At 47.7% G+C, this 25,410-nt stretch overlaps 1 pseudogene; it reads right to left on the bottom strand.

The window, feature by feature from the left end:
• Window positions 1-1,544: 1,544 nt before the first annotated feature.
• On the bottom strand, window positions 1,545-25,400 carry LOC142445584 (protein FAM76A-like; annotated as a pseudogene).
• Between the last annotated feature and the right edge of the window lie 10 nt (window positions 25,401-25,410).

Below are 25,410 nucleotides of genomic sequence, written 5' to 3' on the forward strand. Positions count from 1 at the left end.
AATGCGCACCGTTTGTCCTCCAGACCTAGTCGTTTGATACATCCACATGCATCCCTTATGGCTGGTATTTTGATTCTTATGTACACATAAAGGAAGTCCCATTCCATATCCCGAATAGTTGTAGTTTGATAGGGTTTGTGACTGTATGTGTCTTGTGGCTGGCTGTCCTAAGAGGCATGAGTCATTAACCCACACTGTGATTTCCAGACTCTTCCAGACAGCAGAGTGTAGGAGTGATGGATCAGGAATGTAAGCCCAGTGTTGCTCACTGTATGCTGCTGGTATCACCCTCAGGATCATTCCAAGACATGTCACCGTCCACATGGTCTCCAAACCGCACCACCATTCAGGCAGTCACCATGCTCCCATCAGCATCCTGCGGAAAAACACAAACATGCCCTCTTCCCTATATTAATACCGGGTTGGAGCCATGCCTTGAGGCAAAACAAGCCAATGATACCTCTTCATAGGCTCTTTGAAGTTGGTGGAAGGAACACTAAAGGCAAATATTTTACAATCATTTGGATCCAGTGGGATAGTGTAAAAACAATCTTTTAAATCTAAGATGATTTTATATGTATGGGCTGGATAGCAGAAGGGGAAGGAAGCCCAGGCTGTAGGGCTCCCATAAGCTCCATAGTAGCATTAACCGTTCTGAGTCCTGTAATAACCCCCATTTTCCTAAAAGGTCTCAGCACAGCTTGGCAGGCAGTATTTGCATTTTCAAAAGCCAATTGTTTAATTAATAACATGCCAGCATCATTATCTCCAAGGAGTCTTGCCGTTGTCTGGAGCAAGCAATCTAGCTACAAAATCCTGGTACAACTCACCAGGTCCCTGTCTCATCTTAGAAATGTCCTCCGTTTGCTTGCCTGTGGCAGGCAATATTTTCCAGGTCCGCCGCACCACTCCGCTGGTTTGCACATAGATGGCTGGATTCTGGTTTAGCTGCTTTGCTAGGTCCCTATGTGCTCTTTCCCCCGCTATCATACCAACATTGATGGGAATCTGCTGAGCTTGGTTACTATCTGCTGTATTTTGACAACTCATGAAATTCAGATTTCCATAACAAGTAATCTCCTCCTGACATACAGGCTCTGGCCAATTGTTTCCATTCTGCAGGGTCAATCACCACGATGGAAAGTGTATCTAATGAAGACTGAGTAAAAGGGGTGGTCAGGCCATATTGGGCACAGGAAACCTTGAGTTCCTTTAGCTGTTTAAAAGGAATTGGAGTAAGATCTGTAACCACATTACCCTGAGCATCCTGTCCCTCAGTCACAGGGAACAGCACACTGAACTCCCCCGCATCCTTTCCTTGTTCTGCTGCAGCATGTATGGCAGCACTAAGCATGGATCCTTTCCCTGGAGCCCTAGTCACAACTGGTGCTACAACTGGCAAGTCTTCTAGGAAAGGATTTTTTTTTCACTGAGTGCACTCTGAAGCCTCTGAAATACTGTGGCCCCCGTAAGTTTTGGCACCCATTCCTGGGACTCTATCGGACAGTTCTTTTCTATTAACTTGACTTGCATCTCCCTCACTTTTACTGATAATGATGCATAACCTTCCTCCCATCCGGGCAGGACTCCTGAGTCTTTTGCACCGGGTCGCGACTCTCAGGTTGAAGCTCTTTGGAGGCGGCAAAAATTCCTAAGTCCTCATCATGATAATGAGCCGCCTCGTCCTTTAACTGCTCCGCATTGCCAGGGTCAAGGGGTTCCTCATCCTCGCTTTCAAAGCCCAAAAGTTTACCTTTTGGCGGCTTCAGCAGCAGAGGAGGAGGCAGAGGCGCAGAAGGAACTTTACTTTCACTTTTGTTTGAGCATGCAAATGGGTTGTTTTCACCCTGGAGTCCCTCATGCTCAGGGTCCAGGCTACCCCTAACTAAATTCCACAGACTAAACGTGTCTATGGGAACTTTACCAGGTCCATTTGCAGTATAGTGATCTTTTAGCCATTGCCCTACTTTCTGCCAAGTTTCAATATTTACAGTTCCGTCCTCAGGAAACCAAGGACAAAACTTACCACAAAATCTAAAAACTTCTCTAATCTTTGGTAGCTTACCTTTTCTCCTCTAGCTTTTAACATACTTTGAAGCATATTTACAAAAAGCTGGTTGCTCTTTCCTTGCCCCATTTTTCTCCCAATAGCCACTCACTGCACCACCACTCTCTTCACGTACACCTTCATAATCCGCGGTGTCCTTCACTTTGTCCCCTGTTTCCAGGTCCTTGTTTCGGGCGCCACTCTTGTCAGAGCCTGCTGATGAGTTGAACAGTCCTGAAAGGGGGAATGAGGATTAAGGGGAAAAAGAGAGACAGAAAGTATTGGGAAGGCAACTGTGAATACTGAAGCCCTGAGTTTATTCCACATTCTCCTTTTATCCATGCAGAAACAACCCAGGGTTATAACTATATCATTATTAAGCAAGCACATTTGATACACATCACAACTCTATCTTCTGCCAAGCCAGACATCCTTGAGAAAATTAAACAACCCATTTTCCCAGACCTTGCATACTTTCTTGTTCTTAACAGTCTGTTCAAAATGTTAAGCCGCAGAAGAAATCAGCAAACACTGATATATAGGTCATGAAACTTTTCAGCCTTTTCAAGGCTGAGTCTTAATGGCCTTCAACACTAAAGCCAGGGAATTAGCTAACTTAAAAGGTATAAAGCCCACAAGAGCTACTATTACATAAAGGAAGAGAAAACTAGGTGGAATACAGAGCCACTAACAAACTACAACAGATTCTGGCAAGGAAGGTGTTAACCGGCTCTCTTGTCTGCTACAGAACCAGCAGAAAGGGTCCCAGCTGGAGGGAGAGCTGGCATTACAGGGGTGAGCAGGGGTGAGAGGCAGGAGAGACCAGAGCAGCAGGAGGGTAGCAGGAGCGCAGTCAGAGAACAGAAAGAGAGGAACAAAGAGTCATTTCAGGTAGTGTTGAGTCTTCCAGATGTCTATACCTCCTTTAGACAGGAGGGCCCCTGAGCATCTTTCTGGTTGGTGCAGACAACACCCAGGGGCCTGGCACCAGCTTCCCAGGCTGACATCACTTAACTGGGTGGGAAGATGGGTGGAGTAAGCTTTGTCAAAGAACAGATGTCTCTGCTGTCCTTAGTAATGCTGCCACTGGACCTGATACCAAGGAATTTAGTAGCAGATCCAGGACCAAGGCTTTAAGTATGACAATAGTTTCCTGGAGTTAGGGGTGAGGTAGGAGAGGGACTACCCAGTAAGAACTGGTTCATTCTGGAAGTCCCATTTGGAGGCTGGTCACATTGCACCTGGTAGAGAAGTAGAGGCCACTGGGGACTCCTTGCTTCTCCCCTGTTCTTTTTCTAATGGGAAACCAAACACAGTCCCTTCAGCTGTGTCTCTGGGAGGCATAGCTCTCTTCACAAAGGCAGAAGAAGCCCAGTCCTTTCTTGGGACTGTGAAATCCTCAAGGGCAAGGATTCTATCTCTGCTACTCTATCTCCACAGCAGAGACTCACCACAGTCAGCTGAGGGGAAGTTCTAAGAGCAAGGAATGGGGACACAAGGAGGACATACCGTGTCATTGCAGGAGAATCCACACCACAGCATGTCCACAAAGGACTCAGTTCTGGCTGAGCACACTGCTGTCCATCTCCTGCCCAAGCAGATCTTCTGCCCTCTGGACAATTTGGTCAGGAGGCAGAGGTGGGTCCTCGGCATCATGTTTGTTATGGATCTGCATTTTTCCTGCCCAAGCACCACAGACAGAAATTTCCTCTTCACTCTGGCCTTCTTATTGATGCCCTTCAAACCCTTAAATAAACTAGTCCTGAAGACTCACCTATGAATTCACAAAGATGAAACCGAGATATTAGTCCTAGGAAGTCCCACAGCAACTGAACTGAGCCCCCATGGCAGCCTCCTTTCTTCAATACCTTGAGTAAGGCGGAGCTTGGCAGTCAGAATCAGAATCCACCCAATAGCAGTGTGAGGTTAGTTTTTTAGATTTAGAAGGAAGGCCTTGTTTCCTGCTTCCACTTAAGCTCAAGAGAACAGATGTGACCATGGCCAGATGACAACAGAGGTCACGGCCATTCGCTGGACTCTGTTCTTTCTTCCTAATGTGGAAGACATGAATTCTTCCAAAGACCTGAGGGAGTTCGGATGTTCTTGAAAGCATCAGTGGACAGAGCAGAAAGGTGCAAGGAGGAGAGGAGGCAGGTCTTGTCCAAGTCCTAGTCCAGCTTCCTCCTCTTTACTTGTGGCCTCAAAAAGTCACTAAACCTTCCTAAGGTAGAGCCGAGGAGCTCCAGTAAGATAGGGTGACAATAAGTTGAGCAAGACAGGGGACCCCCCTATCCAACCTAGGCTCACTCACTGCCTGTGTTCAAGCAAGGTGCTTCTCGCTCAGGAGAGTTTTCTCATTTAGAAACTGAGAGGTAAGGGCCAGGTACTATCCACCACCTTCCTGTCCTAGATTCTCTTGCTTCTGTCACTTCTAGGGCTGGAAAACCTGGAGCCATCCGTGAGGAACCTGTGGACCCCAGGGTCTCAGAAGGACAAGTTGAAAGCAGCCTGATTCATACAGAGCCTGTTGGCGCTACCACAGTCTCTGAATAATAGTTCACTGAGTGGCCACTTCCTAAATTATCCATGTGTTTTATTTTCTTTTTGTACACTTCGGTTTGACAGTTTTACTTCCCTCTGGAGGGAGCATTTTAGAGGATTACAGCTTTGTCCCTGCTGCACTACTCCAGCTGTGAGATCAGGGTGGAGTAAGGAGCAGAGACCTCTGCTGACAACAAAGTAGACAGAAGGTCAGCACCCCGCCTTGCTGGTCCCTTGCTGGACAAGGGAAGGATGGGGAATGAAGGTGACTATACACAGAGGGTACCACCAATTCTGTACCCCACCACTTGTCTGTCAGGTCATTGTCCTGTGGAAGCTTGTTTGTTGTTGTGATGCTGGAAGCTTTGTTATTGATATTGCAAATGCCTTCAAGGTCAAAGTGAAGAGGTTTCAGGGGGAGCTTCTGAACTAATAACAGACAGTGAAGAAGGACTCACCTCCCTGCTTAGCTTCAAAACATTGTCAGATACTGGAGACCTAATGAATGGAAAGGGAGCATTGTCAGAGATAAAACAATCGGGTTCTTCCAGCATGAGGCAGCACAAAGTGTGACTGAGGAGGAGCTGATTTCTCACAGTGGGGTCGACCATGGTGACGTGGATGGGAGTAAAGTCTGTGGAAGTGGAATCGTGGGGATCTTCACTTGCTGATGGGGTCCAATTTGACATAAGGAGAAACGGCTGCAAAAATCTCCTCGGGATCAGAACATGGGTTGTGCGGAATTATGAATCTAGGATTTTAGAAGTTACCAGAAATGAATGGAATGCTTAAAGATTGATATCCTGGGCATCAGTGAACTAAAATGCACTGGTATTGGCTATTTTTGGATCAGAAAATAATGATTTACTCTGCGAGTAAATAACCCAATCCAGAGGAAATCATGGCCTCTCTTGTAAAAATGGACATGACGAAACCAATCATAAAGAGCAATGCTGTCTGAAAGTGAAGAAGTCCTATATCACGATAGGATTATATCTATCCACCTTCAAGAAAATACAATCAAATAACTATTATTCATATGTGTGCACCAACCACAAAAGCTAGTGATGAACAAATGGAAGAATTTTACCAACGACTTAGGTTGGAAATTGATCAAATGTGCAATCAAGGTGCATTGATGATTATTGGGAATTGGAATGCAAACGTTGGAAACAAAGAGGAAGAAACAGTAGTTGGAAAATACAAATGAGGTGATAGAAATAAAGTTGGAGATCACATGATAGAATTTTGAAAAACCAATAACTTGCTCATAGAAAATACTTTTTTTTCAACAACTAAAAAGGCAACTGTACACATTGACTTCTCCAGATGGAATACACAGAAATCAAATCGACTGCATTTGTGGGAAGACAAGCTAGAGAAGATCATATCAGCAATAAAACCAGGCCAGGAGCTGACTGTGGAACAGACCATCAATTGCTCCTAGGTAAGTTCAGGATAAAGCTGAAGAAAATTGAAACAAGTCCAAGGGAGCCAAAGTACAACCTTGAGGCTATCCCACCTGAGTTTTGAGAACTTCTCAGGAACACATTTGACTCATTGAGCACCAATGACAGAAGACCTGATGAGCTATGAGAGGACGTCAAGAGCATCATTCATGAAGAAATCAAAGGTCATTAAAAAGACAAGAAAGAAAGAAAAGATCAAAGTGGACGTCAGAAGAGACTGAAACTTGCTCTTAGTCACAGAGGAGCTAAAGCAACGAGACAAAACGCTGAAGTCCAAGAGCTGAATAGAAAATTTCAAAGGGTACTGCAAGAAGAAAAAGCAAATGTTATAATGAAATGTGTAAAGACCTAAAATGAGAAAACCACAGAGGAAGAACACGCTCAGCATATCTTATACCAACGGAAAGAACTTACCAAAAAATTCAAGCCTCAAGTTTCAATATGGTCAAAATATTAAATGATGCAGGAAGCAACTGCAGACGATGGAAATGATACACAGAGTCACTGTACCAAAAAGATCTGGTTGACATTCCACCATTTCAGGAAATAGCATATGGACAAGAACTAATGGTGTTGAAGGAAGAAATTCAAGCTGCACTGAAAACATTAGCCAAACACACGGCTCCAGGAATTGATGGAGTATCAATTGAAATCTTTGAGCAAGTTGATGAAGCACAGGAAATTTGGAAGACAGCTATTTGGCTAATTGACTGGAAGAGATCCATATTCCTGCCCATTCCAAAGAAAGGTGACCCAATAGACTATTACAGAATGTTATAGAGGCTGTGCCTAGAAAAACCACATTAAACCATTCACTGCACTGCACTATGAAGACATTTGCATATAATTCGCATTTAAATAAGGGTCATGTGTCATGAGGGAGGGGGGAAGGGGAGGGAGGGGAAAAAAAAAGAGGACCTGATGCAAGGGGCTTAAGTGGAGAGCAAATGCCTTGAGAATGATTGGGGCAGGGAATGTATGGATGTGCTTTATACAATTGATGTATGTATATGTATGGATGGTGATAAGAGTTGTATGAGTCCCTAATAAAATGTAAAAAAATAAAAAAAAATAAGGGTAATGTGCATGCACAATACCATCCATAAAATATGTAGGCCTCTTCTTGCCCTTAGAAGGTCTTACAGCGCAAAGGTGAGATTTCTCAAGGAGAGGATTCAGTCCAATGACTATAAATAATCTCTACTATGTGGCTTAGCTTAGAGGTTTGGAACAAGACTGCCAGAGTTTCCCGTTTATCACCTGACTTCTAGATTTTGGACTGCATAGCTCAACAATCCTATGAGTCAAGTCCTTAAAATAAATGTCCTCTCTAAATAGGGGATTGGCTTGGTTTCACTGAAGAAACTTAATAGAGCAAGACAAATTGTGACGTCAAACAAATCAGCAGAAAGCAAGGAGGTGGCATCTGACCTCCTCTAATTTCAGGCATGGGAGAGAAAGCCACAGTCAGTATCTGCCCAAGGCTTATTCTTAGGAGCAAGTCAGGCAGCCCTCTGCCCTCCACCCTTTTTAGAGTTCTGATATCAGTCATCCCTCCCATGGCACTCTCTACTTCTTTGCTGGGTTTGACACTGTATTGCTATGGCTACACAGAAATCATGGCCAATCACCTTCATGATGGGGTTTCTTAGGCAAGTAACTGGCTACTTTGTCTTTCTTGATGGTAGTGAGATTCCCCTTCCCTTCTCCGGAACAAATCTTTCTAAACCTAATGGGATGGCAAGACTCACCAATCCCCTTGCTTGGGTTCCTTACACCTTATTTGTGTTCTAACACCCACAAGGGATCCACACACTTATTTATATTCTTAGCAAGCTATCCAGTCCCTTTGATAAGCTACAACTTACAATTGCATAGCCGGACATAGTCATTTGGCAGTAGTTACGAGGTGGAAGAGCCATACTGACTGACTCAGCACTCCAGGACAGCTCTCTTCAAAACTGCAACTGGAGGATTCAAGAGCCCTGATTAGAAGGAACCTGTGGGGAACGGAGCAGATGTGCAGAGACAATGTGAGAGGAAGAAGAGCGAGTCCTGAGGGGGTGGGGTGGGTGACCTTGAGAGGAATGGGAATTCCGGAACACTTCATTGTGCGCATGCGGACTTGTGCACGGATCAAGCGGCAGGCGTGGGAACAAACAAGGGCATACTGCTTGGTTTAAAATCAGGAAAGGTGTGCGTCAGGGCTGGATCCTCTCACCATCCTTGTTCCATCTAAATGCTGAGCAAATCATCAGAGAAGTCTGATTATACGAAGAAGAGTGTGGCATCAGGATTGGAGGGTGGCTTCTTCACACTCTGTGATATGCAGATGGCACAACCTTGCACGCTGAAAGTGTGGAGGACGTGAGGCACTTGCTGATAAAGATCCAGGATTGCAGCCTTTAGTGTGGATTAATTACCACCCAATGTCAAGAAGACCCAAATCCTCACAATTGGACCAATAAGTCGCCTTATGATAAATGGGGAAAAGATTGAGGTTGTCAAGGAGTTGATCTTGCTCTTGGATCCACAACCAATGGCCATGGAAGCAGCAGGCAAGTCGTCAAATGACGGGTTGCACGGGGTAAATCTCCTGCACAGCACCTCTTTAAAGTGTTGGAAGCAAAGATGCTACTTTGAGGAACCAAGCTATGGGATTTTCAGTTGCCTCGTATGCATGTCAGAGCTGAACATGGACTAGGGAAGACTGAAGAATCCTTGCATTTGAATTGCGGGGAAGAATATTGAAAACAGCATGGCCTCCAAAAGGACAAACCCACCTGAACGGATAGAAATCCTGCCAAGGTGCAAGGATGGTGAGCCTTGGTCTCACATACTTAGGGCATGTTGTCAGCAGAGAGCAGGCCCTGGAGACTGATATCATGCTTGGTAAAGGGGTGGGCAGAGAAAGAGAGGAAGACCCTTGACCAGATGGATCGATACAGTGGCTGCAAAAATGGGCTAAGCACAGTGTCTCTCAATGGTGAGGTGGGTTTGGGACTGGGGAGTGTTTTGTTGTGTGGTGCATAGGGCCACTATGAGATGCAACTGATTTTGATAGCACCTAACAAGATGCAAAATTTTTTTAAAAAGGAGACCTTTCCCTTAAAACAACAGAAATTGTGGGAACCCTTGAAAGATAAGTGGCTTTGGGTGATACCCTAGTGTATTTTAAGTAACATGGTAAAGGCAAAAGGAAACCGAAAGTCAAATGCCCAGCATTTATAAAGGTGGTCTAAAGATAGCCCTGCACCAAAAAGCAGGTGGCAGACACATCAGCCTCCCAGCAGCAGCACCGTTGTCCTGCAATGGCTATGGTAAGTGGATGCAAACTTTCTCTTAGTGGCTCTCAGCGGACTCTCTTGCAGACTTCAGACCGGGAGCAGCTCCTGGGTGCACCTAACTGGCGGACTTGTCTAAAAACCCTCAAGGGAAGTGCCTTCCTCTTGTTAAAGTCTGTATCTCTGTCCCTCTGGTCAGTATCAGACCCAGAGAGAGGAGCACAGAGAGACCCAGGAAAGGGCGCTGTAGGTCTGGGCTGGACTCCTGAGGATGGGGAGCAGGCCAGTCTGGGGGACTCTGGGTTTCTGGGAAGGGAGACTATTCCACCTCGTCTGTCCTTGGAACCAGCTGGAGTCTATTCCCGCCCATGTCCAAACCCCTGTCCTCACTCCTGTCTTCTAGATACTTGTCCTCCTTGGAACGTCCATTTTCATTTCAGCCTCTGATCTCTGAAATGTCCCCTCCCAGTAGTCTTAATTGATTGCATTAGAAAATCTCCAGGAAGGGCTAGACCTGGCTTAGTGATGGCAGACTGAATAAAGAGCAAGTCTGGCACATACAATTGTGCAGGCATGGAGTCCCCAGTAAGCAAGGCACACACGGGCTTACTTATGTTTACTTGCCAATCAGTCATGACAATGTCCCATGAAACTCCTGTGCAAGCGTTCACTTGTACTTTCTCAATGAAAAATGCATGTGAAAATGTGTGTATTAGACAGGGTTCTCTAGAGAGATAAAACCAAATTGCTGACAATTATATATATGTATTTATAAAGGTAGATATATAACACAAGAAATGAACTATTAAATTATATAGAGATAGATATATAATATAAGAAATGAACAGTTAAATTATAAAGCAGTACAAATGGCTCAGTGCGACTCACTCCCGTGAGAGAGTTGTGAGACACTGGCAGTCCTTCAAGTCTTGAGGGCCGTCAGGTAGTCCTCTGTAGAGAGATTCAGGCTATCCCAGCACAGGCTGCAAACAGCAAGGCAGGTCACCAACAGTCAGCCAGGTCACCAACTGTCAGTCCCCAGCTCCAGAGATGTAAATTTCATTCATATGGTCTTAAAGGGACCTTAACTTACAGCGACACAGTCCACGGGCTAGGCGTCCCACAGGTAGTGTACCCCTTTAAATTGAGGCACAGAACAAGCAAGGCAGCTGCACACTGGTCCGATGATTAAAGAGCGAGAGACAAGAAAGGCGAGGCTCACCGAGCCGCTTATCTCTCTGCCCTTTAATTAATCCCACTTGTGTTTATCGGCCAGGCTGGTACAATAAGCTATCTCAATCCACTCCTTGCCAACCTGGCACCTGTACACAATTCTTTAGCCATATATACTTATATAATTTTCGAACATTGATGAAATCACACTTCTACTTATCATCAGTCATCTATCATACATATAAATGAAAACACACTGAGTCCAATTGTATCTGATATGTCATACCTGAACAAAGGAAATATATGCAATAAGCACATAAAAAGAAAATACATTGACAATTACAAACCTTGCTTTTGCAATTGATCATGTGGTTGTAATTGATAGATAGAACTACCTTCTTCTACTACCCATTCTGTATGACCTTTGCCCTCAGCAAGCACCTCAGCTGGCTGTGGTTTTTGGCCTGGCAGGGTGACCCAGACCTTCATTCCCGAGGGGTCTGGGTCATTATAAGTCCTGTGAGGATTGGGGGGCTGTAACTTACCATTTACTTTAATCACAGGGCATGGTAACACTAAGAGTCGGCCTATGGGGTCTCCTGGATTCCAGACATATTCTTCTTTACCTCCATTATGTAACACCAGTCCAATTTATCCTTGGTAATCAGGATTAATCACACCACTTAGTACAGTGACACCCTTCCTGACCAGTTGCTCCAAAGGCATGAGAAGTCCAAAGTGCCCAGGGGGCATTCTCAGCTGCCAGTTCAGTGGAATCAGTGCTGTGTTTCCAGGTGGGAGAGTTCCTTTCTTCGGGACCAGGACCTCCAGGCCTGAGGAACACAGGGTTGCTGGGACAGGAAGCAAAAATGCTACAAGGGGATCACTAGGAGTAATAGTGAGTGGTGCCACTCCAGCTTCCACCCCTTGGTTCCTGGACCCATGAATTCTGGCTATTGGAGACACAGCACCATATATTGGCTGCTGGTTTAGAGTGTATACAGCTTCCTGGAGAACATTGCCCCAGTCCCGCAAGTTGTTGCCACCTAGTTGGCACCGTAATTGTGTCTTTAGGAGCCCATTTCATCGCTCTATCAAGCCGGCAGCTTCAGGATGATGAGGAACATGATACGACCAGTGGATTCCAAGGGAATGGGCCCATTGCCACACTAGGTGTTGGGTTTTATCAGGGACGAGAGATGGAGCGAGATTCTTCAATTCATAGGTGTGTATTTGGGAAATGCAGTTTACAGGGAAAGGATTAGGAAAGGGGGTTGGTAAAAAGAATTTCGGATAGAGGAAGGTCAGGGCCAGGCGAAAGAAACAGAGAGCGCTGACTCGAAAGGGCCAGAGGCCGTGCAGGCTGTTGATATGGAAAAGAAGAGCAGTTAGGTTTTCCATCAGCTTTCTGCAATCGGACTTGGCACAGAAAGAGTGAAGGGACAGCTGCTGGGAATAGCTCCCTGGGGCACCTGCAGGCAGGAGAGCCCGTGGAGTGAGAAGCAGCCAGAGAGAAGAGCAAGCAGGAGGGAGAAGGGGGAAAAGGGAGAGTGAACAGGAAGTGGAACAAAGGCATCCCAATCGTACATAGGTTTGGGGGAGAGCAATGTTTCCTATAGACAGGAGGGTCCCTTGCATCGTTCTGATTGGAAGGTGGAGTCAGAGAAGAATCACAGTCCTGATCCGGGCACAGGGATGGGCTTGCGAGGGCAGGCAGAGATGACATCAAGCCCTGCTTTGGCTCGGACGCAGTCCACCCCTCCTCTCCTCTTGAACCTCCAGAGCCTGTCTGAACGAGTGACTTCTGGTCAGTATCTCGCTGTGTTTGTTCTGTCTCGTTTGTCTCGTTTGCCGCCCTGGACACTGAGGACCAGCAAACTCATACGGGAACGTAGGGTCCGAGGGAGGCTAGCTCGCTCAAAGCCCTGAGAAGCATGCGCACTAGGAAGCTGAGCGTGGTGCTGCTGCGGGGGTTTATTCTGCAACCCTGGTACCAAGCGGAGCTGGAAAGGACTGCCTTTCCCCTAAAGGGTGCAATGATAAGGCCAGTTTCTCGTGTCCGTCTTTTCTCTGTGTCTGTCTTCTCTCATGTGGTCTCCAGCCTTTTGTCTCTGTGCTCACCTCCTGGGACTCCTGCTGACAACAGGACTCCTAGCACTGGGCCTAGCAGTCACTGCACCTTCTGCCTGGACTGGAACGCAGAGGGTGTGTCTGAGCCCTTTCTTCCTGTTTGTGTGTTCTGCATTTGGGGCCCTGCAGTGCTTTCTCTAAAATGTTCCGCTTCCCCTTCCTCTCACCCTGAACAAAGGCCTAACTAAATGCCATCTTTTACAGCCAGAAAGCCAGGCCCCCTCCTCCCCCTCCTTGGCTTCCATTGTGTCTCTCTGATCCGAGGTCCCTGTTTGCTAGACCAAAGCCACAGATCTATGCCAGGAAACCTTCCTGTTCCGGAGAATCCAGGACTCTCCCCTGGGTCCCTAACTCTGACCGGAATGGCCTCAGGGTCACTGGACCACTTTCTGACTGATGGGTGCAAACGGGGACCAGGGGACGCCCTTCTGACCCAGTCCCCTAAGGACAGTCCTTCGGGGTGCCCACTGCCAACCTGAATTGGGCTTGGCTCCTGATCTCCACCCTAAATGCCTGGTCTGTTTCTGTAACAAAGTTTGGCCTCAATACCAATTGGATAATGAGTTGCGCTAGCCAGAAAATAGCATTCTTTTCTTAAAAAAAAAATCATTTTACTAGGGGCGCATACAACCCTTATCACAAGCCATACATACATCAGTTGTATAAAGCACATTTGTACATTCATTGCCTTCATCATTCTCAAAACATTGGCTCTTCACGTAAGCCCCTGGCATCAGCTCCTCATTTTCCCCTCTCCCTCTCTGCTCTCCCCGAAAATAGCACTTTTGATTTTTACATTCTGCACAACCTCAACAATTTCTGTCAACAAACTCACAAATAATCAGAAGTCCTATATGTTCAGGTCTTTTTCTCTCTTCGCTCCCATCCCTCTCTACTACGTGTCACCCTGCTCAAGGTCTCTTAGCCAAACACTTTCTTAATCAGGCCCCTGACAGTACTCCCCTTCAGTCTTTCTCCGAACCTCCTGACCTTGTCTGCTCCCCCAGTAAGGTTTCTTCCATATTCTGGGTGCCCCTCACCATCACCTCCCTTTGCTACCCCTTCAACTCCTAAAGGCTGAGGTGACTGGGTCTCTGACACCCCTCACCTCCCCAGAGCCAGACCCTTCAGGCTCCCTGGTGTATCTCTCTCCCCTTCCCGACTCCTCCCTGCTCAGCCTCCTCTGAACCCACAGCTCTGACAGACCTCTCCTAGATAGGGAAGCGGGGTGCAAATCCCAGTTCACCATAAGCCTGAGCCATGGTTGCCGCCCTGAGACCGGCAGGAGGGAGGGGTCAGAAAGCTCCGGGAAGTAACAACTTTAATTACCTGTCGCATTTTTTATCTCAAAATCCTCTGAAATCTGGACAATTTCTGCCAGTAAACTCACAAATAGTCTGAGATTCTGTACATGCTGGCCGCCTTTTCTATGCGCTCCCGCCCACTTCTTTGTATTTCCTGCTCCCCTTCCCAAGTCCTCCTGACTAAAGAGAATTCCTCCTCTTCTGCACTCCCTTTAGTGTCTACCTTTTCAGACTTGCCTGAACACCTTGTCTCCCCTCCTACTCACCACTCTCCTGATTCTGGCCACCCGGAGCCCCCACGTCCTCTTCTCCCGAGCTACCCACCTCTCTCAAGGAACCTGTCTGCACTCCCCTCGCCAAGTAGCAAGTACACGCAGTCTCAGAACCCCCCTTCTCTGTCCGCTCCCGCAAGTGACCACGACTGAGAATGGTCCAGTTCATGCTCCCTTCTCTCTCACTGATTTATCTCAGACTGAAAAGTGTTTAGGCTCCTTTCTAATGATCCCACCACCTCTATTAAGGAGTTTCGATATTTAACTCGAGCTCATGCTTTGTCCTGGCATAATATTTTTTGTCATTTTTCTCGCTGTTCAGCAGCACCCCAACCAGATTCATTTAACCCACCCTGACCTGGGCGGTCCCCAGACAAAAACCTGGTTAGAGTGAACAAATTGACAATCAAACAGGTAGGGACAGACTGTGAAAAAAAAATGCTTCAGTGTGTTCTGGCTTGGCTTCAGGCCATTTCCCATTTTAATAAACTTAAGAAGATCACTCAAAAACCTGACAAAAATCTAGCTGCCTTTTAAGCCACTTAACTAATGTTTTGACCTGAAAGGTCCTCAAACCCCCATCTGAGATTTAGTGAATATGGCATTTAAGGTTTTTAACAGCTGTATGGAGCAGGCAGAGTCAGCCTGTGATGCTTGGTTCCAGCAGAAGGTAAATTTTCAAACCCACGCCTTGGTAGCAGCCCCGTGGCCGGCAATCCCCCAAGGCCCCAGAAAGGCAGTGTGGGGCAAGGGTGTAGGGGAACAATGACCATCACCTGGCGCCTGCTTCAGGTGTGGAGAAGGAAGGCACTGGTAATGGGAGTGCCCATGGCTGGCGCTCCAACCAAACCCTGCCCAGCGTGTGGTCAAAGCAGACACTGGAAGTCAGACTGTCCTTGGAAAAGTGACAGGCCCTTTACATCTCCACTTGGGGGACTGTCCTTCCAATTCCTGACCCGCTGTTGGCCCTGCTTGGATTGGCCAAAGTCTGAAGAAACCCTAACTGGACACCCCCACACCCGAACCTAAAGTATTGCTCAAGGTATTGGGCGAGTAAATTTCCTTCTTACACAGAAGCTATCTCTTCTGACCTGCCCTCATTTTCAGGACAAGGCAGTCCTTCCTCAATCTCGGTCATGGATATTGATGGCAAGCCTGCCTACCCCAGGGGTACTAGCCCTTCACTCATTCCTTCATTATAATCCCTTCGTGCCCTGTCCCTCTGTTGGGAAGAGCCATGAAAAAAAAACACATTTTATTAGGGGCTCATACAACTCTTATCACAATCCATGCATATACATACATCAATTGTATAAAGCACATCTGTACATTCTTTGCCCTAATCATTTTCTTTCTTTTTTTTCTTTTCTCTTTTTTTTACATTTTATTAGAGGCTCATACAACTCTTATCTCAATCCACACATATTCATATATCAATTGTATAAAGCACATCCGTACATTCTTTGCCCTGATCACTCTCAAAGCATTTGCTCTCCTCTTAAGCCCTCTGCATCAGGTCCTCTTTTTATTTTTTTTTGGAAGAGACATTTAAAATAAGTTAGGCGCCTCCTTACACCTTACTTTTGGTCTCACAGCACCTCTGCTCCTTCCCCTTCTTTCACCCGACATGAAAGAACTGGCCCTGCAGACCTCATTGCTACCCGATGCTAACCCATCACACAATGCCTCCTTTCTGACCACTTCATTACTGCTACCCACTCTCCCTGCAACACTTCAGTCTCACCAGGAAGAAACCAAATGGTACTTATCGCTTGGTCCAGAACCTGCGCCTCATTAACGAAGCTGGTATCCCCATATACCCAGTAATTCCCAACACCTAACTCTTTTGTCCCACATATCCCCCTCCACTACACCTTTTTCACCACCCCCCTTAACGCCGATTGTCAGCATTTGTTTGCCTTTACCTGCAGCCCCCACCTGAAACAGTTTTAAAGCAAACGCAGCCCAACTTCTCTCTCCCTTCAAGGCACCATTATCTCATTCTGCGATTGTATATTCGGGCCTGTGCCTCACCCCACCACTCAGGGTTTACTCTAGATAGATGCTGGGTCAGAAAGGACCTCCACGTACCGACTTTGGCTGAGCAAATAACTAAATGTGTAAACTTTTCCACAGAAGGACCTTGTTTTCCTGTATGCAGTTCCTCAGCTCGTCCTACATGGTCAGAATGAATTAGCATAGTTACTCCCCACCCAAAGTCAAGAAGAGCAGCATTCCTAATCCATCCTGTCTCTCTAGCCTCCCTGCAGTGACAGTCCAAGAGTGCTGCTGTTAACATGATAATAAATCAGCGCTAGTAAGGGAAAGCGTACTTGTATCCCTACCTGTCCCAGTAAACCTTGGTTTTACCTCCTCCCTGGCAGCAACAACAATTTCCAGGAGAGAATTAGAGCTCAGCATGCTCCAAACACAGAACTTTAACAAACAACTCCAGCTAGTCATAAACTCCACCTCAGAGTCTCTCACCTCCTTACAGCAACAGCTTACATCCCTGCGCAGGTGACCCTTCAGAACCGTTGTGCATTAGACCTGTTAACAGCTGACAAAGAAGGCACATGCATGTTTCTAGGAGAAGAGTGACGCTGCTGTATTAATGAGTTGGGACTGGTTGAGCAAAATGTAAAAACCATGGCTGAAGAAAACAGAAGTCGCTGCTGGGGCAACACAGCAACCACCTCCTGATTCCAAAACCCCATTATGTCCTGGGTCACGGCCCTGGTACGACACCGAGTAATAATTTGCTTGCTGTTACTTTTAACCCCTTTACTTCAAGAATGAATGAAGACATATCCAATATAATGCTAACCAACTCTTGTTACATCCTTACATGCCCCTTCATGCCAATGCTGGTCCAAACCATTCCCGCCCATAGCCTTGCCCTGTTGCTATATCAGCAGGAAGTAGTCACATCAGATATCGACGCCCCTTTATCACTAAAAAGGATGGAATGTTTGGACTAAGCTGAAGCAGATCAGGGACCTGCATGCACTTCCCTGTACATCCCAAAGGTCAGCAGCAGATGGCTCCAGATAAGATAGCCAGTGAAACCAAATGCTCTGGGTTCAAAGAAAGCCGCAAGGAGTAAACAAGACCCCATATGCTAATTGCCACAATTGCCATACATGCCTCACTACCCCTTAAAAACCTGCTCCCCCAGCGGCTGAGGATTTCCCTGACCCGTTGGCCTAGGTCACAGAACCTCATCGGGAGTTTCCCCTCTAATAAAGCTATTTCTGTTTCTGCTCTCCCTTGTCCTGTCAGTTATGTCTGTCTGTCTCCCTGTACCTCAGTTTCACCTTTACACTTATCACAACCCATCCATCCACCCATTGTGTCATGCACATCTGTACATTTGTTGCCATCGTCATACTCAAAACATGTGCTTTTTGCTTGAGCCCTTGGGATCAGCTTCTCATTTTTCTCCTCCTCCCCGCTCCCTCACGAACCCTTGATAATTTACAAATTATTATTATTTTGTCATGTCTTACACTGTCCGATGTTTCCCTTCACCCACTTTTCTGTTGTCTGTCCCCTAGGGAGGGGGTTATATGCAGATCCTTGTAATTGGTTTCTCCTTTACACCCCACCTTCCCTCCACACTCCTGGTAACACCACTCACACCACTGGTCCTGAAGGGATCATCTGTCCTGGATTCTCTGTGTTTCCAGTTCCTATCTGAATCAGTGTACATCCTCTGGTCTAGCCAGATTTGTAAGGTAGAACTGGGATCATGATAGTGGGGTGGGGAGGGGCTTGGAGAGAAGCATTTAGGAAATAGAGGCAAGTTGTATGTTTCATCATGGCTACGCTGCACCCTGACGGGCTCATCTCCTCCCTGCAACCCTTTTGTAAGGGGATGTCCTGTTGTCTACAGATGGGTCTTGGGTCCCCACTCTGAACTCCCCCTCATTCACAATGATTTGATTTTTTGTCCCTTGATGCCTGATACCTGATCCCTTCAACACCTCATGATCACACAGGCTGGTGTTCCTCTTCCATGTGGGCTATTTTGCTTCTGAGCTAGATGGCCGCTTGTTTAACTTCAAGCCTTTAAGACCTCAGACGCTATACCTTTTGAGAACTGGGCATCATCAGCTTTCTTCACCACATTTGCTTATGTACCCGTTTGTCTTCAGCAATTGTATCAGAGAGGTGAGCACACAATATGATTATTTTTGTTCTTTGATGCCCGATAACTGATCCCTTCAGCCCCATGTGGTCACACAGGCTGGCTTGCAAGGTAGCAAGAAAGAAAAGATGGGATTCTCACGAAAAGCTGGAGAGCAGGCCTCTTCCTTCAAGAGGGATCCCTTTTATAAGAAGAACTAACTAGGCTACCGTTAGTCCTTCATGAGGAAGAAGTCTCTCTTAAAAATAAATAAATAAAACGTTGCTACACATAGTATGAAGTTCATATAATAGACCTGGGGGAAAAACCAAGAGCATACCCTCAAGCAAACGGTTGCTTTTGCAACCTTTACATTCTTCCCGCTGGCAGTTTCAGTTCAGAGGGTGGCAGTGCCAGGTAAGGAATGGCTCACTATTTGCTCATGGATGTGGCAGTATATTACCATGGGGGAAATTACTCTGCACATAACACTGAGCATGATTGCCACAAAACAACAACAACAACAACAAAGAGTAGTGCCGAAAATAGGGGAGAGAGAGAAAAAGGAGAGATTGAAACCCCATTCAAGCACACAGTCCGTATGGAGCACAAACCAGATGTTTCCACTCAGTCCATCCACTGCAATGGCACAAAAAAGACAAAAGTAATAAAATGAAGATTTTTAAAGAAAGCTTGCAATTCCCAGATACCAGAGGGCTCTCCCACCGGGAACCGAGCACTCCATGCGCTGCTGCTGGGTGGCTTCCTGGTGGGCTCTCAGGGAGAAGTTGTAGCTCCCCAATTTCTCAGACTTCCTGTTCTTGGACAAGGCAGTGGTCTGTTTCAGAATTAGTTTGGGGCCTGCAGTTGTTCTGTAACTTCTGTGGGTTTGCGTCTTCTGGTTCATTTTGGCTGTAATCTGAGAGTCCTGGTTACTGACAATCCGACTTCAACTCAGCAATCTTCTCTTTCTCTAAAAGCATTGGATCCTTTGGTTGCAGCCTCTTCTCCAGAGTGGCCACTTCTTCCTTGAGTCGGGCAATGATGACAGAGTGGACAGGGCCCGGTGAACCCAGAGCCAGGTCTGGGGAAAAGCTCTCTCCATTGGTTGTGATTGGGTCAAACTTGGCCTGTTTTTTTGGGATTTCACTTTTACTGAAGATGTAGAAAGTGTTTTCTGGCTGGTGGAATGGCTCCCACTCTGTCCAGTACACTGCTCCTTCTCCTGGTGGCTGGCACGGGAGGAGCTACTCAGGGGCGTCCTCTGCTCTTTGCTCTTTGGAAGGAGTCCTTTGTAGACAGCGCAGGGAAAACACAGCCGTTTCCCATCGGCCTTCTTTCCATCATCTTTCCTGCCTGCACGGTTCCTGAGAGCAGGGGAGTCCATACATTGTCTCTGAATTTGCAGAGCGCTGTTATTTGTCGCCAACGAATGCTGCAATTGTGTTGCACTACTGACATGGTTTGGGTATTTTGTACAAGTGAACATTCTGAGCACATTTCTGGAATTTTTTACTGGATATACTCTCCTTCCGGTCCTCAGTCCTATAGCAGGTGCACTTCACAACTGGATGGGCAATCCGACATGCCCTGCACAGCTGCTTCCCCTGAGATCTATCCTCAAGGGGGAATCGCTGGTGGTACTTGGTGCATATGTGTAGCCCGGGCTTTGCTCAGGGCTGGTTTCTTTATGTGGCAGCTTGAAGCACAATCTGCAGGCAGAAGCAGCAGGGACAGGCTGTGGGTGCTACAGTGGGCAGACACCGGCAGGTCAGGGAGGGCTCAGAGATTGTGGATGCTGGTTCACTTTACTGGGTCATTTCAAGGTTGATCGAGCAGAAAGTGGTTAGAACTCACAGCTTCGGAGGATTGGGATTCCGACTTAAAGTTATTATTTTTATGACTCCCAAACATTCCTTCTTTGGCCAAATGGGTTCCTAAGACCCATCCAGGTTTGACTGTTAATCATGTCTCCCTAGCAGGCTTCCCAAGTAACTGACAACGTCGCATAGCTCAATTGCCCTGGTCTAGCCATCCTACCCCATGTGACTCAGCACATCTCAGTCAGGGAGGGGGGTGCATGACAGTTGTTGGCTCAGAGCCATGCTGATAAAATTTGTATGCTTAGAGCATGTGCCATCCAGCTGGGGCTGGCCAATGTGCCCCCAATTCATGTGAATTCCAGGAAGGCACAGCCCCACCGACAACTCCCAACTCCACCCCGAGGTGCCTTGCCTAAAGCTAGACATGCAGTGGACCCAGCCCTGCCTGTGATCATTAAGGGCCCAAATGTTAGAAACTGTCAGACTTAGATTTCAAACCAGCTCTCCTACTCTCTGGATAAGGATCACTGGCCAGGGACTTCACCCTCCTGAGACCCCTCATGCGTGATGTGGGTCAAGTGCTCGGCATCCTGTTGGGCATGTTGGGCTTTGCACACCAGGACAGTGAAGCTCCAGCCTCACTCAGGCTGCATGAACACAGCTGAGGTTTCCAGGGAAGCAAACTAATCGCGCTCACATATGTATAAGAAAGAACTTTATAATAAGGAAGAATTGTATGTCAAGAACGCAGCCCATCCCTGCCCAGCTCAAGTCCATGAGTCTGCTGCTAGCTGGAGTCCCCTTCAGACTCACGCAGCTGTTGGAAGGTGAAGCAGGAAGGTCAACAGGATGTCAAGAGGTCACAGCCCAGTTGGTGCAGGGTCACGTGGCTCCAAGGTCCACAGAGACACAACACGGAGACAATAGCTCCCAGGGACACCAAGTCACATCCCCTCCCCCAAATCAGATGCAGAATCCTAGCAAGCAGGAAGGCAAAGAGGTGGAGAGAGAGATCCATCCTCCGGGGTGTCTCTCTTATTAATAGACCACACCCACATCCTCGGGCTATGACTTGATTGATAGGTTATACTTCACCCCTTCCTTCACCCACGTACATCAGGTTGGCAGAGAATCTAACCATCCATGCATTACAGGACATGTTGCCATTGTGGGGTATCACACGTGCGTGGGAATAATACATTTCCTGACAGGCACCAATATGTGTGAAAACAACAAACCCATATCTAGTGATGCACCCTGACTTCATGAACCCACAGAGCTCCTCTCCACCTCCGCCCCCTCCTTCCCTCTGGAGCACTTCCAGCCCCAGCTAGCCTAGTGAATGGAGAGGCCTCCACCTGTGTGAAGAGAGTTCTGTCTCCCTGTTTCTGCAGTGACCCCCAGGCTGAAGGATCTCTTGGCTGCTCCCAGGGAGGGCTCAGCTCCTCCTGACCCTGGTGTTTCTGTTATAGGACAAACCAAGACGTGGAGACCTGATTGAGGTTTCTCAGTTTCTCCATAGCCACTGGGCCGTCTATGTGGGAGACGGTTATGTCGTCCACCTGACTGATCGAGGTAAGCACGGATTCTCTGTATAAACCTAAGGACTGAGTTTAGAAGTGTGGACAGATGCACAGTGAACCACGTGCTTGTGTTCCCTTCACTGCCTGGCACACAGTAGGCCCTCAGGGAGCATTTGCTGACTGAGTCAGGCTGTTCTGTGCTGTCATCATCACCTGCTGTCCTCTAGGTGGAAAGTCTGTGGACTGTTGACCTTTATTCCGTTAGTGGTTCCCGCCCCTCCACTGCACTGGGTGATCATCTCTCCACGTGTTCTGTGGTCTGAGCACTCATGTCTTGTTTGGGATCTCTAAGAAAGAAGTAAGAAACAAGCTTCCTTCAAATACTTCACACCTGGTGTTCACACCAGAGAGTTTAGGCGGTGAAGAGGGTTTCATGTCTAACCACTAGCCACAGGGTCAATGGATCAATCCCTCCCGCTTCTCCCAAGGATGGAACCCACAAGGCAGTTCCACTCTGTCCTATAGGGTCACTCTGAGTCAGGGTCCTGTCTGTGGCAGACAGTGGTTTGGTTCCTGGTGCCCAAATTTCCCCCGAGTCCCACAGGGCAGCATGGCCAGCGATGTGTGAGCTCGCCCTCTGTGGGTGGAGAGAAAGCACTGCCTCTGTGATGGGAGGTGTCAGGAGGGCAGGGAGGGGGATGGGAGAGGTGGCCAGGTGGAGCAGAGCAGGATGGGATGTGGGGAGGAGGAGGGATGTAACTAGAAGGTTATTGGGGGAGGAGGGAGCCAGAGGGACCAGGGACTGAGAGACATGGAAGGGGCAGGTAGAAACATAGAAGGCCTGACTCAGGGTTGGGGAGACTGAGGGGCAAAGATGCTGAAGACAGTGTACTTCTCTCATGAAGAGTGAATGCTTGGTGGGATCTCATCTCTACAGTAAACTGGTTTCCCCAGTGTCCCCTTCTCTGGGATCTGTGGTTCAGGAAGAAGTGGGGGGAGCAGGGACCATCTCTTTGCTTTGTTCTCAGTAGGGGTCTCTCCCCTCTGCTCCTGCCCTCTTCCCACAGCTGGAGGGATCAGAACAGGGACAAAGCCAGCAGCCTTTGAAATGCACTTTCAACTGAAGGCTCTGTGTGAGTTGGGCTGCTTTCAGCCTGTTGCCTCTGAGACCTGCTGTCCATCAGTCCTTCCCTCATGGTTTCTGGCAACTCCTTCCAGCTTCCCAGAGAGTTTTGAGCTGGAGAGAGCATGGATTTCATCTGGAGCATCCCCCTCAACATGTCAATGTTAGAACTGGGGCATGGGGAGGACCGGCTTGCATGAGCCTGAGCTAGAACCTGGGCCTTGGTTGCACACAGCTGTCGTTTGTCCCCGATTGCCTCAAGATGTCACCTTAGCCTGTGGGGTTCCTCTGTCCTGGCTCAGGGAGGTTAAGCAAGTTTTGAGGTCACTGCTAGTGAGGGGGAAACTCTGCCTAGCACCTGGATTTGCCCTGCCTCTTCTCTGCTTGCCGCTCTCTGCCCTCCCTTCTGATGCTGTCAGAGGCAATGAACTCCCACAGTCCTCTGGGAAAACCCACACCCTCTACTTTAGGAAGGGAGGAACCAGAGCCCAGGGAAGTCCAGTGGGATTTCCTAGCTCACAGTCAAGTGACTCATCTGTTCTCTTTGAACTTGAGACAAGATAAGATAATCAAGCTTATGACAAAATAATAATTTATAAATTATCCAGGGTTCATGAAGGAAGGGGGAGCGGGGAGGGAGGGGGGAAAATGAAGAGCTGATGCCAGGGGCTTACGTGGAGAGCAAATGTTTTGAGAATGATGAGGGCAATGAATGTACAAATGTGAGAGTGGTATGAGCCCCTAATAAAATCATTAAAAAAAAAGATAATCAAGCTTGTCTGACTCATGGTGACTCTATAGGGTGTGTTGTGTGGGTTTCCAAGACCATAACTCTTTGTGGGAGTCGAAGCCTCACCCCTCTCCTGTGGAGAGGCTGGTGAATTTCAGCTGCTGACCTTGCAGTTAGCAGCCCAACACAGAAACACACAAACAGGAGGGTGTCTAAGGCTTCCCTCCAAAAACTCACTCCCATTAAGTGCATCCTGATGAAAGAACAGGGTAGAAGTACCTCTGTGATTTTCTGAGCCTCTAACACCACTTTCTCCTGTGGAGCAGCATCCATCAAGTCTTCCCTCTCACCCACTGAGATCGAGTCAATGTCTACTCCGAGTGCCTCCTGTCGGTTTCCCATACTTTAACCGTTTAGAGGAGTAGAAAGCCCGCTCTTTGACCCACAGAGCTGCTGCTCATTTTTAGCTGCCGAACATGCGGATCGTAGCTCTAGGTTTAACCAGGATACCGCAAGGAATCCATGGGTGCCAAGGACCACAAGGGGCCCATCTTGGGGAGCACTCAGCTTGTCTTGCCATGCCATGACCAATGTCGTTTCTTCTTTCTTGATCTAAAGGTGGATTTTCTGGACTGGATTTAGTGAACACCTGGTCAGTCACAAGAGGTAAGGCCACGGTGAAGAAGGAGTTGCTGTCCGTGGTGGCTGGTGGATACAAGTACCAGATCAATAACAAGAACGATGCCAAGTTCACCCCCCTGCCTGCGCGCATAATTGTTCAGAATGCTGAACAGTTGGTGGGCCAGGAGCTGGTCTATGACATGATCAGTCAGAACAGCAAACACTTTGCAAAGAATCTTCGCTACGGATTCTGCTGCCCTGACTCGGTATGTTCACTCTGTGTCCCCGTTTACAGGCACCAGACCTTTCCCTCAGCTCACAGGGGCTGGGCCTCTGCTGGGGCCTTGGCCAGGGTGAAGAGAGAGGCAGGCACAAGGTCAGAACAGCAGAGATGGAAGCCCTGCCCTTGAGGATGTCACAGCCACTGTCACAGTCAGGGGAGCCGTGAGCATGAGGAGACAGGCAAGTCGGCCACGCAGGGCAGTGCGGTGAAGGACCACAGCCACAGGAATCCCCCTGTTGTGGAACCTTCCCTGAGACAGGCCTTCCCTACAGCCCACTGCAGTGGTTCTCAACCTTCCTAATGCCGTGACCCTTTCACACAGTTCCTCATGTGGTGACGCCCCCAACTCTAAAATTATTTTTGTTGCTACTTCATAACTATAATTTTGCTACCGTTATAAATCAGGCGGTCCCCTGGGAGAGGGTCGTTTGACCCCTAAAAGGGTCATGACTCACAGGTTGAGAACCACTGGCCCAGAGGCAGGTTGATTCCACACAATTTCCAGATGGCTGAAACTAAGGCTCAAAATAGTTAACTACTTAATCAACCCATGAGTGTTCAGCTCCAAGGAAGTCTTCCTAGAAGAGGTATCCCCTGAGCTGAGTCTGATTTAAGGCTTTCAGTTCAGCTGAAGCTGGGGATGAGGCAGAGGTGAGGAGGGAGAGTGGCATGGGGGTGAGCGCAGGCAGGGGGGCCAGCATGGGTCTGCAGGAGCCAAAGCCACATCACCCGGGACAGACAGTACATGCTGGAGGTCTGTCCAGCAGATGGTCCCTGGGGCCCCCCTCTGCTTGACTGCTGTGTTAGTCTGGGTGGACTAGAGAAATAAATCCATAGACATGCACATGTGTGTAACAAAGAGCTTCATGCTCCCCTGCTCTCTCCCCTGCCGTGCTGCGCGCGGACCTGACTGATGAGATCATTGCCGTCCAGGAACTGGAAAGACATCATTGATCAC

The sequence above is a fragment of the Tenrec ecaudatus genome, chromosome 4, assembly GCF_050624435.1.
Source record: "Tenrec ecaudatus isolate mTenEca1 chromosome 4, mTenEca1.hap1, whole genome shotgun sequence".
Lineage (NCBI taxonomy): Eukaryota > Metazoa > Chordata > Mammalia > Afrosoricida > Tenrecidae > Tenrec > Tenrec ecaudatus.